At 38.7% G+C, this 17,578-nt stretch overlaps 1 long non-coding RNA gene across 1 annotated transcript; it reads right to left on the reverse strand.

The window, feature by feature from the left end:
* Positions 1–1,021: 1,021 nt before the first annotated feature.
* LOC129654866 (uncharacterized) lies at positions 1,022–8,038 on the reverse strand. Its single transcript, XR_008715626.1, has 3 exons — positions 7,407–8,038; positions 7,186–7,313; positions 1,022–1,560 (listed from the first exon to the last, which is right to left on the reverse strand). It is a non-coding gene; the product is annotated as an uncharacterized LOC129654866 (long non-coding RNA).
* Between the last annotated feature and the right edge of the window lie 9,540 nt (positions 8,039–17,578).

A 17,578-nucleotide genomic window follows, 5' to 3' on the forward strand; every position in this document is an offset into this window, starting at 1 on the left:
TCCACTGTCTCCCCATCTATTTGCAATGAAGTAATGGGACCAGATGCCATGATCTTCGTTTTCTGAATGCTGATTTTTAAGCCAACTTTTTCACTCTCCTCTTTCACTTTCTTTAGTTCTTCTTCGCTTTCTGCCATAAGGGTGGTGTCATCTGCATATCTGAGGTTATTGATATTTCTCCATGGAATCTTGATTCCAGGTTGTGCTTCTAGTCCAGCATTTCTCATGATGTACTCTGCATATAAGTTAAATAAGCAGGGTGACAATATACAGCCCTGACGTACTCCTTTCCTGATTTGGAACCAGTCTGTTTTTCCATGTCCAGTTCTAACTGTTGCTTCTTGACTTGTTTACAGATTCTCAGGAGGTAGGTCAGGTGACCTGGTATTCCCATCTCTTTCAGAATTTTCCACAGTTTGTGATCCAGACAGTCAAAGGCTTTGGCATAGTCAATAAAGTTTAGAAATAGATGTTTTTCTGGAACTCTCTTGCTTTTTCGATGATCCAGTGGATGTTGGCAATTTGATCTTTGGTTCTTCTGCCTTTTCTAAATCCAGCTTGAACATCTGGAAGTTCATGGTTCACATACTGTTGAAGCCTAGCTTGGAGAATTTTGAGCATTACTTTGCTAGCATGTGAGATGAATGAAATTGTGCGGTAGTTTGAGCATTCTTTGGCATTGCCTTTCTTAGAGACTGGAATGAAAACTGACCTTTTCCAGTCCTGTGGCCACTGCTGAGTTTTCCAAAATTGCCGTCATATTGAGTGCAGCACTTTCACAGCATCATCTTTTAGGATTTGAAATAGCTCAACTGGAATTCTATCACCACCACTAGCTTTGTTCATAGTGGTGCTTCCTAAGGCTCATTTGACTTCACCTTCCAGGATGTGTGGCTCTAGGTGAGTGATCACACTATCTTGATTATCTGAGTCATGAGGATCTTTTTTGTATAGTTCTTCTGTGTACTCTTGCCACCTCTTTTTAATATCTTTTGCTTCTGTTAGGTCCCTACAATTTTTGTCCTTTATTGAGCCCATCTTTGCATGAAAATTTCCCTTGCTATCTCTAAGTTTCTTGAAGAGATCTCTAGTCTTTCCCATTCTATTGGTGTCCTCTATTTCTTTGCACTAATCACTGAGGAAGGCTTTCTTATCTCTCCTTGCTATTCTTTGGAACTCTGCATTCAAATGGGTATATTTCCTTTTCTTCTTTGCCTTTAGCTTTTCTTCTTTTCTCAGTTATTTGTAAGTCCTCCTCAGACAACCATTTTGCATTTCTTTTTCTTGGGGATGGTCTTGATCACTGCTTCCTATACAACGTCATGAACCTCTGCCCCATAGTTCTTCAGGAACTCTATCAGATTTAATCCCTTGACTCTATTTGTCACTTCCCCTGTAAAATCGTAAGGGATTTGATTTAGGTCATAACTGAATGGTCTAGTGGTTTTTCCTACTTTCTTCAATTTAAGTCTGAATTTGGCAATGAGGAGTTCATGATCTGAGCCACAGTTAGTTCTCAGTCTTGTTCTTGCTGACTGTATAGAGCTTCTCCATCTTTGGCTGCAAAGAATGTATCAATCTGATTTTAGTATTGACCATCTCATGATGTCCATTTGTAGAGTCTTGTCTTGTGTTTTTAGAAGACAGTGTTTGCTATGACCAGTGCATTCTCTTGGCAAAACTCTGTTAGCCTTTGTCCTGCTTCATTTTGTACTTCAAGGCCAAATTCACCTGTTACTCCAGTTATTTATTGACTTCCTACTTTTGCATTCCAGTCCCCCCTAATGAAAAGGACATCTCTTCTGAGTGTTAATTCTAGAAAGTCTTGTAGGTCTTCATAGAACCATTCAACTTCAGCTTCTTCAGCATTAATGGTCGGGGTATAGACTTATTAGACTTATCAGATTACTGTGATACTGAATGGTTTACCTTGGAAACAAGCTGAGATCATTCTGACACTTTTGAGACTACATCCAAGTACTGCATTTCTGACTCTTTCATTGACTATTATGGCTACTCCATTTCTTCTAAGGGATTCTTGCCTACAGCAGTAGATATAATAGTCATTCAAGTTAAATTCACCCATTCCAGTCCATTTTAGTTAGCTGATTCCTAAAATGTCAATGTTCACTCTTGCCATCTCCTTTTTGACTACTTCCAATTGCCTTGATTCACGGACCTAACATTCCAGGTTCCTATGTAATATTGCTCTTTACAGCATTGGACTTAGCTTCCATCACCAGTCACAGATGACCATCATATCTACTACTGTGGGAAAGAATCCCTTAGAAGAAATGGAGTAGCCCTCATAGTCAACAAAAGAGTCTGAAATGCAATACTTGGGTGCAATCCCAACAGAATGCAAAAACAACAGAATGCTCTCAGTTTGTTTCCAAGGCAAACCATTAAACATTACAGGAATCTAAATCTATGCCCCACCACTAATGCTGAAGAAGATGAAGTTGGATGGTCCTATGAAGACCAACAAGACTGTCTAGAACTAACACCAAAAGAGAAGTCTTTTTCATCATAGGGGACTGGAATGTCCCCTATGTAGGAATGTCAATGTAGGAAGTCAAGAGATACCTAGAGTAACAGGCAAGTTTTTCCTTGGAGTACCAAATGAATAAGGGCAAAGGCTAACCAATTCTTGCCAAGAGAACACACTGGTCATAGCAAACACCCTCTTCCAACAACAGAAGAGATGACTCTACACGTGGACATCACCAGATAGTCAATACCAATATCAGACTGATATTCTCTGCTGCCAAAGATGGAGAAACTCTATACAGTCAGCAAAAACAAGGCCAGGAGTTGACTAAGAGCTTCTTATTGTCAAATTCACACTTAAACTGAAGAAAGCAGGGGGACTTCCACTTCAAGATGGTGGAGTAGAAGCACATGCATTCATATCCTCCTGCAACAGCACCAAATCACAACTAGCTATTGAACAGAAGGATTCTGGAACCTACCATAAAAAGATATCCCACATCTAAAGTCAAAGAAGAAGCTACAGCAAGACAGCCAGAGGGGCACAATCACAATAAAATCATATCTGATACATGCTGGGTGGGTGACCTACAACCTGGAGAACAATAATGCCAAAGAAGTTCTCGCACTGTTGTGAAGGCTTGGAACCCCACATCAGGCTTCGTAGTCTGGGGACCTGACAAAGGCAGCAGGAATCCCCACGGGATCTGACCTTGAAGGCCAGAAGGATTTGATTATAAGACTTGCACAAGGCTGGGGGAAACAAAGACTTCAGTCTGAAAGAGCACAAACAAAACCATGTACACACCAAGACTCAGAGGAATGGGGCAGTGATTATACAGGAAACTGAACCAAAACTACATGCTAGTATTGGGGTGTCTCCTGTGGAGGTGCGGGTCGGCAGGACTCACCAAAGGGGTGGGGGACTGGCAGCAGCTATCTGGGAAGATCCTGCTTGGCATAAACCCTCTTGGAGATTCACCATCAGGAAGCTTACACAAGCCTCTTAGCCTCCTCCATCAGAGGACAGACAGATGCAGCAAGAACAACCACCCCACAGGGACTAAAACAAAACCACATTTCAGAAAGTCAGTCAGCATGAAAAAGCAGAAAGTTATATCCCAGCTGATGGGACAAGATAAAACTCCAGAAGAACAACTAAATGAAGTAGAGATAGGCAACCTTACAGAAAAAGAATTCAGAATAATGACAGTGAATATGATTCAGGATCTCGGGAAAAGAATGGAGAAAACGTTTGAGAAGATGCAAGAAATGTTTACCAAAGACAAACAAGAACTAAAGAACAACCAAACAGAGATGAATAATACACTAGAAGGAATCCATAATGGAATAGCTGAAGCAGAAGCACAGATAAATGACCTGGAGGGCAGAATGGTGGAAATCACTGCTGCAGAACAGAATATAGATAAAACAATGAAAAGAAATGAAGACAGCCTAAGAGACCTATGGGACAACACTAAACACATGAATGTTTGCATTATAGGGGTCCCAGAAGGAGAAGAGAGAGATAAAGGGCCAGAGAAAATATTTGAAGAAATAATAGCTGAAAACTTACCTAACCTGGAAAAGGAAATAATCAACCAAGTCCAGGAAGCAAAGAGAGTCCCAGACAGGATAAACCCAGGGAGGAACACACCAACTGACAAAAATTAAAGACAGATAAAATATTAAAAGCAACAAGGGGAAAACAACAAATAACATATAAGGGAACTCCCATCAGACTATCAGCTGATTTCTCAACAGAAACTCTACAAGCCAGAACAGAATGGCATGACATATTTAAAGTGATGAGAGGGAAGAATCTACAACCAAGCATATTCTACCCAGTAAGACTCTCTTTTAGATTTTATGGAGAAATCAAAAGCTTTTCAGACAAGCAAAAGTTAAGATAATTCAGCACCACCAAAGCAGTTTTACAACAAATGCTAAAGGAACTTCTCTAGGGAGAAAACAAGAGAAGGAAAAGCCCTCAGTTCAGTTCAGTTCAGTTCAGTCCCTCAGTCATGTCTGACTCTTTGCAACCCTATGGGTTGCAGGACTCCAGGCTTCCCTGTCCATCACCAACTCCAGGGAGTTTACTAAAACTCATGTCTGTTGAGTCAGTGATGCCATCCAACCATTTCATCCTCTGTCATCCCCCATTCCTCCCACCTTCAATCTTTCCCAGCATCAGGGTCTCTTCCAATAAGTCAGTTCTTCCCATCAGGTAGCCAAAGTATTGGAGTTTCAGCTTCAGTATTAGTCCTTCCAATGAGTATTCAGGACTGATTTCCTTAAGGATTGACTGGTTTTATCTCTTTTCAGTCCAAGGAACTCTCAAGAGTCTTCTCCCAACACCACAGTTAAAGAGCATCAATTCTTTGGCGCTCAACTTTCTTTATAGTCCAACGCTCACATCCACACAAGACTACTGGAAAAACCATAGCTTTGACTAGACAGACATTTGTTGAAAAAGCCCTACCTACAGAAAATAAACCCCAAACAATTAAGAATATTGTAGTAGGATCATACCTATGGATAATTACCTTAAATGTAAATGGATTAAATGAACCAACCAAAAGACATAGACTGGCTGAGCAGATGAAAACATGTGCATGTATGCACTTCCACTTACCACATCACTCTGCTTGACCCTTCAAATTATATACAATTATTTTATACTGTTTGGTTAATCGTGTTTCCATTATGGCTTGTAATTGTAATTATTTTTTATTTTTTGATTATGAAAACTGATAAACATCTTTTACTATTGCAATTATTAACTATTACTCACTTAATACTTTGGTATCATGATTGGTCAACAGAAAAATTATGGATTTCTATATCACCAAAACTACCATTTAATAGAAAAATGTGTAATCACTTTTAAAAAATCTATATGCATATCAGAATTATCTTAGAGAGTTTTGAAAAACACAAATGCCCAGGTACTGCTTTTTTTTATTTGGCCTGAATTCCAGATATGTTTCTAATAAGTAGCTATGTTTACAAACAACTGGACTATATGAGGATCTTTTACTTTTATCTAGTTTCATTTTTCTATTTCATATTCAGTACTCCCATTTCATTCAGTTATGTTTTCCAATTTCCTCATCTCCTCTTTATTTTTATGTTCTTTCTCAAGCCTTTATCAAGTGTAGTATAAAGCTTTTGTATACATATATATATATAAACAATATGTATAATACATAAATATTTTAGAAAACATGAATTTTTGCTTAGCTAAAAAATTATGGCATTTTGATTCCATTTGTTTGACTTAGTATGAATAGAATGCTAGATTTCTAATTAAAAAAACAGATATACAACAAGCAACAAAGGTTTACTGTGTAGCACACAGAACTATAGTCAATATCTTGCAGTATAACAGAAAATAATTTCAAAAATAGCATATGTGTATAACTGAATCACATACACAAAAAAGAATTCTACTTTTTGAAATTTAGTAATGTTGTTTTAAATGTCCTGCTGCTGCTGCTGCTAAGTCGCTTCAGTTGTGTCCAACTCTGTGTGACCCCACAGACGGCAGCTCACCAGGCTCCCCCGTCCCTGGGATTCTCCAGGCAAGAACACTGGGGTGGGTTGCTATTTCCTCCTCCAATGCATGAAAGTGAAAAGTGAAAATGAAGTCGCTTAGTCGTGTCCGACTCCAGCGACCCCATGGACTGTAGCCTACCAGGCTCCTCCATCCTTGAGATTCTCCAGGCAAAAGCACTGGAGTGGGGTGCCATTGCCTTCTCCTTTAAATGTCCTAGGGACATCTAATAACAAAGTATGAGATACAAAAATTTAAATATATTTGTTTAGGATATGATTAATATAAATTAATTAAATATAAATATATTATATTTAAATTATTAATGACATCACTCAAGATGCTTCTATCCTTATTTTTTCTGCATTTGATAAAATATTCTCAGAGAAATGTTAATAAGTCTCACTATGCTTATATTTTTTTCTTTTCCCTTATATTTCTTCTGATGTTTGCTTTATGTATCTTTGTTTCTTTGTTGTTAAGATGTCTAATGCTTTATGATGTCTTATTTATGAACTGTACCTTTTATCATTAAAAATATTCATCTTTGTTTCATTTAAAATAAATTAAAAAAAAAAGAAGGTAGGGAAAACTACTAGGCCATTCAAGTATGACCTAAATCAAATCCCTTATAATTATACAGTATAAGTGACAAATAGATTCAAGGGATTAGATCTGGTAGACAGAGTGCCTGAAGAACTATGACAGAGACTGCAACATTGTACAGGAGGTGGTAATCAAAACCATCCCCAAGAAAAAGAAAGGCAAAATGGTTGTCTGAGGAGGCCTTACAAAGAGCTGAGAAAAGAAGAGAAGTGAAAGGCCAAGGAGAAAAATAAAGATACACCCATCTGAATGCAGAGTTCCAGAGAACACCAAGGAGAGATAAGAAAGTCTTCTTAAGTGAACAATGCAAAGAAATAGAGAAAAACACTAGAATGGGAAAGACTAGAGACTGCTTCAAGAAAATTAGACATACCAAGGGAACATTTCACACAAAGACAGGCACAATAAAGAAAAGAAATGGCAAGGACCTAACAGAACCAGAAGATATTAAGAAGAGAAGGCAAGAACACACAGAAGAACTATACAAAAAAGGTCTTAATGACCCAGATAACCACAATGGTGTGGTAACTCACCTAGAGCCAGATATCCTGGAGTGTGAAGTCAAGTTGAACTTAGGAAGCTTACTATGAACAAAGCTAGTGGAGGTGATGGAATTCCAGCTGAGCGATTTCAAATCCTAAAAGATGATGCTGTTGGAGTGCTGCAGTCAAGTAGAGAACAGTCTTAGGGACATGAGGTGGGAGCTGAGAAAGTACAGGGTGAGACGTATGGAGAGAGTAACATGGAAACTTACATTACCATATGTAAAATAGATAGCCAATGGGAATTTTCTGTATGATTCCGGGAACTCAAATAGGAGTTCTGTAACAACCTAGAGGCATGGGATAGGGAGGGAAATGCAAGGGAGGTTCAAAAGCAAGGGGACATATGTATACCTATGGCTGATTCATGGTGATATTTGGCAGAAAACAACAAAATTCTGTAGAGTAATTACTGTTCAATTTAAAAAATAAATATTTTTTTTTAAGTGCTGCAGTGAATATGCCAACAAATTTGGAAAACTCAGCAGTGGCCACAGGACTGGAAAAGGTCAGTTTTCATTCAAGACCAAAGAATGGAAATGCCAAACAATGTTCAAATTGCCATACAATTGCACTCATTTCACATTCTAGCAAGCTGATACTCAAAATCCTTCAAGCTAGGCTTCAGCATTACGTGAACCGAGAACTTCCAGATGTACAAGCTGGATTTAGAAAAGGCAGAGGAACCAGAGATCAAATTGCCAACATATGCTGGATCATAGAAAAAGCAAGGGGATTCTTCTGCTTCATGGACTACTCCAAAGCCTTTGACTATGTGCATCCCAACAAATTGTGGAAAATTCTTCAAGAGATGGGAATACCAGACCACCTGACGTGCTTCCTGAGAAACTTGTATGCAGGACAAAAAGCAACAGTTAGGACCACACATGGAACACCAGACAGATTCAAAACTGGGAAAGGAGTATATCAAGGCTGTATATTGTTCACCCTGCTTATTTAACTTATATGCAGAAAACATCATGTGAAATGCCAGCCTGATGAAACACAATCTGGAATCAAAATCGCCAGGAGAAATACTAACAACCTCAGATGATACCACTCTAATGGCAGAAAGTGAAGAGGAACTAAAAAGCCTCTTGATGAAGTGAAAAGAGGAGCATGAAAAAGCTGGCTTAAAACTCAACATTCAAGCAACTAAGATCATGGGCTACAGTCCCATCACTTCATGGCAAATAGATGTGGAAACAGTGGAAACAGTGACAGACTTTATTTTGGGGGACTCCAAAATCACTGCAGATGATGACTGCAGCCATGAAATTAAAAGACACTTGCTCCTTGGAAGAAAAATTATGGCCAACCTAGATAACATATTAAAAAGTAAAGACATGACTTTGCCAACAAAAGTCCATCTAGTCAAAGGTCTGGTTTTTCCAGTAGTCACGTACGAATGTGAGAGTTGGACTATAAAGAAAGCTGGGCACCGAAGAACTGATGCTTTGGAACTGTGGTGTTGGAGAAGACTCTTGAAAGTCCCTTGGACTGCAAGGAGATTCAACCAGTCCATCCTAAAGGAAATCAGTCCTGAATCTTCATTGGAAGGACGGATGCTGACGCTGAAACTCCAATACTTTGGCCACCTGATGTGAAGAACTGACTCGCTGGAAAGACCCTGATGCTGGGAAAGACTGAAGGCAGGAGGAGAAGGGGACGACAGAGGATGAGATGATTAGATGGCATCACCGACTCAATGGACATGAGTTTGAGTAAGCTCCAGGAGTTGGTGATGGGCAGGGAGGCCTGGCATGCTGCAGTCCATGGGATTGCAAAGGGTCAGACACGACTGACTGACTGAACTAAATTGTTAGAGTATTCTAGCTGTTAGCTTTTTCTCCCTTCTTCACTTTAAACATCTGTGCCACTTCCTTCTAGTCAGCAAAATTTCTGCTGAAATGTTGGCTTATGTTGTTATGGAAGTTCCTGTCTATGTAACTGTTGCTCTTTTGCTGCTGCTTTTAAGATTCTCTATGTATCTTTAATTTGCTATTGTAATTATAATGTATGTTGGTGTGCACCTCTTTGGATTCATCTTACTTGAGCTTCTCTGTGATTCCTTTATTTGGATGCCTGTTTTCTTTCCCAAGTTAGGGAAGTTTTCAACTATTATTTCTTAAATTATTTCTGTGCCCCTTTCTCTCTTTATTCTTCTTATGGGACCCCTATGATAGAAATCTGACACATGCTGTTGATCTGTCATAGTTCTCTTCAGTTCAGTTCAGTTCAGTTGCTCAGTCGTGTCCAACTCTTTGAGACCCCATGGACTGTAGCACACCAGGCCTCCCTGTCCATCACCAACTCCCGGAGTTCACTCAAACTCACGTCCATCGAGTCGGTGATGCCATCCAACCATCTCATCCTCTGTTGTCCCCTTCTCCTCCTGCCCCCAATCCCTCCCAGCATCAGAGTCTTTTCCAATGACTTAACTCTTCGCATGAGGTGGCCAAAGTACTGGAGTTTCAGCTTCAGCATCATTCCTTCCAAAGAAATCCCAGGGCTGATCTCCTTTAGAATGGACTGGTTGGATCTCCTTGCAGTCCAAGGGACTCTCAAGAGTCTTCTCCAACACCACAGTTCAAAAGCATCAGTTCTTCAGCGCCCAGCTTTCTTCACAGTCCGACTGGAAAAACAGTTTCCACTGGAAAAACCATAGCCTTGACTAGATGGACCTTTGTTGGCAAAGTAATGTCTCTGCTTTTTAATATGCTATCTAGGTTGGTCATAACTTTCCTTCCAAGGAGTAAGCGTCTTTTAATGTCATGGCTGCAATCACCATCTTCGGACTTTCCTAATTTCTTTTAATTCTTTTTTTATTTTTTTCTGTTCACCTTGAGTGATTTTCACTACTTTGTTTTCAAGACTGCTGGTCTATTCCTCTATATTACCTAACTTACTGTTGATTCCTTCTGATGTATTTTGTATTTCAGTTATTTTATTCTTCAGCTCTGTTTGGGTCCTCTCTATATTTTCTAACTCTTTTCAAATTCTCACGATTGTCAACTACAAATTGGCACTTTCCAAGAGCACTGCCAATGACTGAACAACAAGGGCATTTGCAACTGCCTTTGCAGAGACTGAACCCTGTGCTGTTGCAGGTGTCGATTCAGGGTGGACTGAGGCACTCTGTGCTCCAGGGAATCTGGTGGGACAAAGTGAAGTGAAAGTGAAGTCACTCAGTCATGTCCAACTCTTTGTGACTCCATGGACTGTATCCTACCAGTTTCCTCCGTCCATGGGTTTTTCCAGGCAAGAGTACTGGACTAGGTTGCCATTTCCTTCTCCAGATCTTCCTGACCCAGGGATTGAACCCAGGTATCCTGCATTGTAGGCAGACACTTTACCGTCTGAGCCACCAGGGAAGTCTGGTGGGACAAGTATTTAGATAGTTAGGTATTTTTAGGAACGAATTTTATGATCTCAATCCTTGTATCTCCTCATATCTAGAAAAACACTAAATTCCTTCATGGTGACATCAGATCTTCCTGACTAGCAGAAAACCTTTTGTAAAATGAGTGCTTAATGGTACTCAACTACCCCCTTCACCAAAATCTTGTCTATATTGACCTTCCACTATTGCCTGTTTGGAGCAGTCTCTCAGAGCTATCTGGGGTGCTGCTTCCTCAGCTGCAGTCCTCATTTTGCCCCAAATAAAACTTAACTCTCAACTCCCAAGTTGTACATCTTTTTAGTTGATACTGTGTCCATCCATTCTTCCCTTTAGTTCAATTAGCAACTTTGGGATCACTGCTTTGAACTCTTTATCAGCTCAAGTGTTTATATCCACTTTGTTTAGTTATTTTTCTGAGATTTTGTCTTGTTTCTTCATTTTTTCAAACATAGTCCTCTGTTTTCTCATTTTACCTAATTTTCTGTTTTTATTTCTCCTTTCACACGACTGCCTCGGTGCAAGGACTCCGAGAATGAGAGCCTTTGTGTACTCCCTTTCCAGGGCTCTGTAACAACCAGAAGGGTGGGACGGGGTCAAGAGGGAGGGGACATAGTACAACTATGGCTAATTTATGTTGATGCATGGCAGAAATCAAACCAATATTGTAAATCAATCATCAATTAAAAATAAATATATATATATATATATATATATATATATATTTTTTTTTTTTTTTAAAGAGTGGAGTTATATGTTTCCTATAGCCCTCTGGCTCTCTGGACTATAACCCCAGCTGGTTTTTAAGAGCCAGATGTCTTCCTAGTGCAGGTCCCCTGACCAGGACATTCCAGTGTGGGGCTCAAAGCCTTGCTCTTTGTGTGATTGTGATATTCTTTCTATTTGTGGGTCAGCAACCTGCAGGTGTGTGTCTTGACTATGTTGCATCACCCTTTTACTTGGTTCATTTGGTTCTTTATTTCTATCTCTAATTGTGAAAACTCTTTTGTACTGGTCTTCAGGTTGTTCTCATAAATAAATTCTCTGTAAGCAGCTATAACTTTGGTATGCGTATGGGAAGAGATGAGTTCAGGGTCTACCAACTCTCTGACGCTGGCCACGCTTTCTATTTTTTCTGTTTTAAATCTCTGCTTTTCCAATGCTTTTAAAATTCCTCATATTGACACAAACCTGTGCAGATACAGTACTAATTATGCCTATCTATATGGAAATAGAAACAAGAGCATTCATATCTAACATAGGCATATTTTGCTGTTTAGTCGTGAGGCATATATACACACACATAAATATACACAGTTAACAAAAATGTTCACATTTCATATCTCATTAGATTATCACAATAAACCTCAAGTCTGGAGGCCAGTTATTATTATTACTACATTTATTTCATAGCAGACAAACTACTATTAAGATATTAATATAGCTGCCCAATGTTATAGAGTTAGTAAGTCAGGGTTTGAACTTTGGACTTTTGATCTGCATTTATTCACAGTGTTCTGCCAATTATCATCCACTATCTTCTCCTCTGTTGCTGCTGCTAAGTCGCTTCAGTCGTGTCTGACTCTGTGCGACCCCATAGACGGCAGCCCACCAGGCTTCCCCATCCCTGGGATTCTCCAGGCAAGAACACTGGAGTGGGTTGCCATTTCCTTCTCCAGTGCATGAAAGTGAAAAGTGAAAGTGAAGTTGCTCAGTCATGTCCAACTCTTAGCGACCCCATGGACTGCAGCCCACCAGGCTCCTCCGTCCATGGGATTCTCTAGGCAAGAGTACTGGAGTGGGCCGCCAGTGCCTTCTCCACTAAACACCTACAAATACTTTCATATTCTTGCTCAATACAACAAAGTAAACTGAAAAAGAGGAACAATACTTGACTGTTAAGCGAGGTGAGATAGTTTGGACACCGACTTAGGAGTTCTATTCTTAAGCCTGTTCTCAGCTGATCAGTCTCAAACCAGACCAATGACACGAATACAAAAATTCAACTCAGTATTTTAAAAATTCAGCAACATTCAGACCAAGCAACTGGAAAATTATCTTTTGCAGTTGTCAAATACCTACTCAAGACTGAACATCTGGATAAACATTCAATTACCCAGATGTTTTTAAATGGCTAAATACTTTGCAACATGACTACCAAATATATAATTCATAGAATGTTTTATAAACATCCAGATGTTTTAAACTTCAAATGCAGAGTTTAAGCAATTATGGATGAGTTATCTCCTTCCTTTATTACACCTGTAATATTCAATCACTCTCATAAGATGCTTAAATACGATGAGGTCCATTGAGATACTTCACAGACTCACAGATGAAAAAATATTAATTTTCCAGCTGGATATTCATATGGTCAAAATAATATATTACTCACCATCATGGGGCGGGTTATGAAGAACCCTAACATTTCATTTGTAAGTAATTAACACTGGCCCACCCACCGGAACCATGGGGGATGATTTTGTTTTCCAAAGTCTTCCTGTTCAAGTAGTATCCATTTTTTTGCCCTGCAAATAATTATATTCTTCTAGAAGTTACATCCTGTCTTCTACCCTTTAGCAATAAAAAAGCACACAAAAAAGAGGAGGAAAACTAAAGCAATATATCAGTCCACATTCTTCACTGTCCTCTGCCTAATTCGTGCCTTTTTCAGGAGAAAATCAACTGCCAGTTCTCTTATTATGGCCCTGTGAGTAGTTTATTATCCTCTAACATCAATCAATTCATTAATTTGTTGTTCTTATATTGAGGACTGAGTTCCAGTGAATGAAACATTGCACAAGATTTTACAGTAAATAGTAAAAAAAGAGACATAATATCATACTGATTTGAGGTTTATATTCTCTTATTCATTCAATATTTATAATAATTTTGAGAGATGGAGACTATAATGACCATTTTATCTATGAAGGCACTGCAGCTCAGAGAAGTTAAACAACTTAAGAAAATGGGTCTTTGGGTCAGACCTTATTCCAAATCCAGTGGTCTATAGGTTTTCTGATATTGTGCTCAGTGGAAATCTTAGGTCTTGAGTTGAAAAGGACTGCTGTGACTGAATGGTTGTGTCCCCAGACTCCAGATTCCTAAGTTGAAACCTAATCCTTAATGTGATGGTGTTTGGAGGTGGGTCATTTGGAAGGTGATTAGGTCATGAAGGTAGGGCTTTCACAAATGGAATTAAGACCTTTAACATACCTCAACATAATAAAAGCTATATATGACAAACCCACAGCAAACATTATCCTCAATGGTGAAAAATTGAAAGCATTTCCTCTAAAGTCAGGAACAAGACAACGGTGCCCACTTTCACCATTACTATTCAACATAGTTTTGGAAGTTTTGGCCACAGCAATCAGAGCAGAAAAAGAAATAAAAGGAATCCAAATTGGAAAAGAAGTAAAGCTCTCACTATTTGCAGATGACATGATCCTCTACATAGAAAACCCTAAAGACTCCACCAGAAAATTACTAGAACTAATCAATGACTATAGTAAAGTTGCAGGATATAAAATCAACACACAGAAATCCCTTGCATTCCTATACACTAATAATGAGAAAACAGAAAGAGAAATTAAGGAAACAATTCCATTCACCATTGCAAAGGAAAGAATAAAATACTTAGGAATATATCTACCTAAAGAAACTAAAGACCTATATATAGAAAACTATAAAACACTGGTGAAAGAAATCAAAGAGGACACTAATAGATGGAGAAATATACCATGTTCATGGATTGGAAGAATCAATATAGTGAAAATGAGTATACTACCCAAAGCAATTTATAGATTCAATGCAATCCCTATCAAGCTACCAACAGTATTCTTCACAGAGCTAGAACACATAATTTCACAATTTGTATGGAAATACCAAAAACCTCGAATAGCCAAAGCGATCTTGAGAAAGAAGAATGGAACTGGAGGAATCAACCTACCTGACTTCAGGCTCTACTACAAAGCCACAGTTATCAAGACAGTATGGTAGTGGCACAAAGACAGAAATATAGATCAATGGAACAAAATAGAAAGCCCAGAGATAAATCCATGCACATATGGACACCTTATCTTTGACAAAGGAGGCAAGAATATACAATGGATTAAAGACAATCTCTTTAACAAGTGGTGCTGGGAAATCTGGTCAACCACTTGTAAAAGAATGAAACTAGAACACTTTCTAACACCATACACAAAAATAAACTCAAAATGGATTAAAGATCTAAACATAAGACCAGAAACTATAAAACTCCTAGAGGAGAACATAGGCAAAACACTCTCTGACATACATCACAGCAGGATCCTCTATGACCCACCTCCCAGAATATTGGAAATAAAAGCAAAAATAAACAAATGGGACCTAATTAACCTTAAAAGCTTCTGCACATCAAAGGAAACTATTAGCAAGGTGAAAAGACAGCCTTCAGAATGGGAGAAGATAATAGCAAATGAAGCAACTGACAAACAACTAATCTCGAGAATATACAAGCAACTCCTACGGCTCAACTCCAGAAAAATAAATGACCCAATCAAAAAATGGGCCAAAGAACTAAATAGACATTTCTCCAAAGAAGACATACAGATGGCTAACAAACACATGAAAAGATGCTCAACATCACTCATTATCAGAGAAATGCAAATCAAAACCACTATGAGGTACCATTTCACACCAGTCAGAATGGCTGCGATCCAAAAGTCTACAAGTCATAAATGCTGGAGAGGGTGTGGAGAAAAGGGAACCCTCTTACACTGTTGGTGGGAATGCAAACTAGTACAGCCACTATGGAGAACGGTGTGGAGATTCCTTCAAAAACTGGAAATAGAACTGCCTTATGATCCAGCAATCCCACTGCTGGGCATACACACTGAGGAAACCAGAAGGGAAAGAGACACGTGTACCCCAATGTTCATCGCAGCACTGTTTATAATAGCCAGGACATGGAAACAACCTAGATGTCCATCAGCAGATGAATGGATAAGAAAGCAGTGGTACATATACACAATGGAGTACTACTCAGCCATTAAAAAGAATACATTTGAATCAGTTCTAATGAGGTGGATGAAACTGGAGCCTATTATACAGAGTGAAGTAAGCCAGAAAGAAAAACACCGATACAGTATACTAACGCATATATATGGAATTTAGAAAGATGGTAACAATAACCCTGTGTACGACAGCAAAAGAGACACTGATGTATAGAACAGTCTTATGGACTCTCTGGGAGAGGGAGAGGGTGGGAAGATTTGGGAGAATGGCATTGAAACATGTAAAATATCATGTATGAAACGAGTTGCCAGTCCAGGTTCGATGCACGATACTGGATGCTTGGGGCTGGTGCACTGGGACGACCTAGAGGGATGGAATGGGGAGGGAGGAGGGAGGAGGGTTCAGGATGGGGAACACATGTATACCTGTGGCGGATTCATTTTGATATTTGGCAAAACTAATACAGTTATGTAAATTTTAAAAATAAAATAAAATTAATTAAAAATTTAAAAAAATATATAAAATTCTACATGAAAGTAATTATAAATAAATCATGGACTATTGTCCACTTTCTTGTCTAAAAATAAATAAATAAATAAATAAAAGTGTAGTTTGAGAACCAGCAGTATAGTATCACCATTACTTGGGAGTTGGTTGGAAATGCTGAATCTAAGACCCTACTGCACACCTAATCAGTCAGAATACACTTTTAGAAAAAATTTGCAGGCAATCTCATGAACATGGGAGACTGAGGAACCTGCTTTATCATAGTATTTACACCCCTCCTTGGCTCAATAATAACTATGTCCTCAAAGCAGTGAAAAGATTACTTGTGAAGGATGGGTCCCATGATGAGGAATGAATTACATATAGACTATTAAACATGCATGTTTACAAATACACTTATATAACTACAATTATTATATCATTCAGCTACTACATATCTTTCAAAATTCCCCACGAATTCATGATAAAGCCTAAGCTCCACAGCATAAAAACCCCTCGTGATCTATTCCTACATAGCCTGTCAGCCTCATCTTTCCCATCTTGTCCCAAAATTCCACTGTTATTTATGTTCCAGCCATAATGAATGACTGTAATTTGTTAAACAGTCTGTGTTTTTTTTTTTCTCTTGTCCTTGTTACTTTGCCCATTAACCCCCCGCTGTCTGGTATGCTTTGTCTTTCTTCACCTGGCCTATGCCTACTTGTCTTTAAGATCCTATCATAAGTGGCAATGCATCTGAATATCATTACCTGATCCCTTCACACCCTACCATATATATTCACTTATTTCCTCAATAAATACTGATTACATGCCCATCAGCTACCAGCTACCTCTATTATAGCACTCAACATGCGTTACAATTGTATGACATATTGTCCTCACCAGATGAGAAATTCTCTGAGGACAAAACTATCTTCATTCATTCAATAAATATTTGCTAAGTACCTTAACTGGGCTTCCCTGGGAGCTCAGCTGGTAAAGAATCCACCTGTAATGCAGGATACCCCAGCTCAATTCCTAGGTCAGGAAGATCCTGAAGAAGTACTTTAACTACATGTTTTATAAATGGTGCCACATACTGAGATGTACACGTGAAAGTCATTCATTAAAGGGATAAGGAAGAGGAACTGACTGATATCCTCAATGTATCCTCTATGGGATATGAGAAACTTCATCTTAGTCTTTTTTGGAAGAGCTCCAACTCAAAATTTTTACTTCTATATCCCCCAAAGTTTCCTAACTTTTAGTTTAAAACATGTATCCACCATAATAATCAAATACAGTATTCTCATCTTGAAAAATTAAACAAGGACTTAAATCTGGGTATGCTGTGTTATAGGAGAGATTAGAGATGATAAGAGGGACATGGGTTATAGCAAAAAAGAATATGGCTCTACAGCTAGACTTTCCTGATACAGACTACCATTCTAATGCTTACTTGTTTGACTTTAGCCAACTTATTTCAACTTTCCAAGAATC

This window comes from Bubalus kerabau, chromosome 6 (genome assembly GCF_029407905.1).
Source record: "Bubalus kerabau isolate K-KA32 ecotype Philippines breed swamp buffalo chromosome 6, PCC_UOA_SB_1v2, whole genome shotgun sequence".
NCBI lineage: Eukaryota > Metazoa > Chordata > Mammalia > Artiodactyla > Bovidae > Bubalus > Bubalus kerabau.